The sequence below is a fragment of the Triticum aestivum genome, chromosome 6A (genome assembly GCF_018294505.1).
Source record: "Triticum aestivum cultivar Chinese Spring chromosome 6A, IWGSC CS RefSeq v2.1, whole genome shotgun sequence".
Lineage (NCBI taxonomy): Eukaryota > Viridiplantae > Streptophyta > Magnoliopsida > Poales > Poaceae > Triticum > Triticum aestivum.
In genome coordinates, this window is record NC_057809.1 from 361,110,696 (window position 1) to 361,113,147 (window position 2,452).

The 2,452-nt window shown below is 55.0% G+C and overlaps 1 pseudogene; it reads right to left on the bottom strand.

Moving 5' to 3' along the window:
• Positions 1-890: 890 nt before the first annotated feature.
• Positions 891-2,109, bottom strand: LOC123129605 (2-oxoglutarate-dependent dioxygenase DAO-like; annotated as a pseudogene).
• Between the last annotated feature and the right edge of the window lie 343 nt (positions 2,110-2,452).

The window sequence follows — 2,452 nt, forward strand, 5'->3', positions numbered from 1 at the left end:
CTTCTCCGCACTTAAGACCTACCTACGGTGTCGGTGACTTGCTTCAAGTGCATGGAGTTCAAAGACATTGTTCTCGTTACTTTGAGGTTAATTCAACTGCTGCAAAAGTGTCATTTGATAATGGTATTTTGGGGACCATGTTTGCTTGACCGGCGTTATGAAATCTTCACCGCCAACAAGAGCCTCAAATATATCTTTTCCCAGCTTAATCTCAATCTTCGGCAAAGGCGTTGTGTGGATTATATCTCGGATTTTGATCTTGGTATATCTCATACTCTGTGCAAAGAAAATGTCATCACCGCTGCTCTTAGGTGCAAGCGTGGTATAATAATATATTAATTCTTTAACTGTCTCATTCTTTGCCTGTGAAGCATTCCGGAAGCTAAACTATTCAAGGCTCTTACATTCAACGCAGTTTTGCTTGCCTGGAAGTTTAGGGCACCGGTTTTAAACACACATGACACTTCATCAGTGTACGAGTCCTTCAAATAGATGATGCAAGGTTGGTGTCGAAAAATGATTTTAGGGCAGGAGCGAGAATGTTTTTGGGTATCAGAAAATTTAGGTGATGTAAAACCGGTGCCTAAACTTTCAAACATGAACCGGTTTTAGACATGAATTTGGTCTGTATTTGGTTTTTCGCATGTACTCCCTTCGTAAACTAATATAAGAGCGTTTAGAATACTAAAATAGTGATCTAAACACTCTTATATTAGTTTACAGAGGAAGTATTTGGTTTGTATTTATTGCGTATTAACGGAAACTCGCACGAAAATAACAGATGAAGTCGATCAAGTTTCTCAATCACAACGCAGGGACGCTGTGAATTCCCGATAGCAAAAGCGCAATACCTTTTTTACTAGTACAGCTGGAGCAGATGCCAACCTTAGTTGAGTACCGCCATCGAAAAAGCACCGGGGCTAGTGTAGTACTCCTCGGAAGTTGCCTTTGGTGACCAGATTCAACCATTCTCGGTACTACTACATAGCATCACATTTGACCAACAGAGCTCGAATTGAATTAAGTTGGTGTATCACGCGGCCAACCGCGCCAGGGCCTCGCCGGCATGCTCCCCGGTGGACTGCCGGAGCCGGCGGTAGTCGTCGTAGCCGAAAGTCCTGAAGAGGCGGTGGCTGTCGGCGCCGACGAAGGCGTCCGGCGCGCGGACCACGTCGTCCTTGGGCGCCAGCAAGAAGAGCGCGATGGAGACCCGCGGCACCGCCGCCACACACTGCACGCGGTGCCTCACGTTGTGCAGCGCCCCGTTGCTCCACGCCTACACTAGATGCACACACGGATACAGAGAGTCGAAGTCAAACGTGGGAGACGTACGTAGGGAGGCCAGAAGATGGAGGCATCCTACTGTACTATACTGTACCGTGGCGACGTCGCCGAGGTTGACGAGGAAGGTGCCTGGGACCGGGTCCACGGGCGCGAACTCGCCGGTGCCCGGGTCCGCCACCTCGAGGCCGCCGACGCGGTCGTCCTCGTGGAGCACGGTGAGGAAGCCGGAGTCCGTGTGGACCTGCACGCCGGTCTCCCCCACGGTGTCCGGTGTGTAGTTGTACCTGTTGATGCGGAACCGGCACGGCCAGTCCTGGAACATGCGGTCGGCCTCGGGCTCCTCCAGGCCGAGGCTCACGGCCAGCTTCGCCGCCACGTCCACGATTAGCTCGTGTGTCTTCTCCGCGTACCTCCTAATGGTCTCCCTGCACAAGCACAAGAACCTCCGAGCGTCACCACCTCGGGCTCGAGGCAGCCGACACAGGAAAGAAACGGCAAGAAAGGCACCTGAGCACGTCCGTACCTGATGTGCGGTGGCGCGTGGAGGGAGGCGCAGAAGGCATCGACGTCGGCGGGGGACGCGGCGTCGTAGAGGCCGAACGCCTCGTAGAGCGGGTTCGTGGCGCTCGGCGCGACGTAGCCGCTGCCGGAGATGACGTCGGCGTTGCGGAGCTTGGCATCGTCGGGGAGATCGAAGAGGGCGCGCACGGCAGTGTTAGCCAGTCAAACTCCTCTCTCCCACCTCTCCTCTACATGCACGACTGCATGATCCCATGATCTCATGCACGTCGCCACCCACGGCGCTCCGTGCCCCTGTTGTAACATGTACACTCGTATATAATGAGAGCTACGCCATCGGCAGCATCTAAGGTGCGATTGCCCATTCATTCTCCCTCTCACATGGTATCAGACGCTGGGTCTCTCCCTCGCCTGTAAACTTCCATCGCTACCTCTCTCGCCGGCACATGGAGACGCCGCCGCCCCCTCCACCACCTCCTCCCCCACCCCCTCCCTTTTCCAACCACGGCCTCGGCGGCTTCGCCGCGACACCGCCGCGCACCCGCGCGCCCGTCCTCACTCCCCTCACGCCTGCCGCGTTTGGGCAGGGTGCTTTGTTCGTCCCCGATCTCACTGCCTCCTCCTCTACAGCCGCCCCCAATCCCACTCA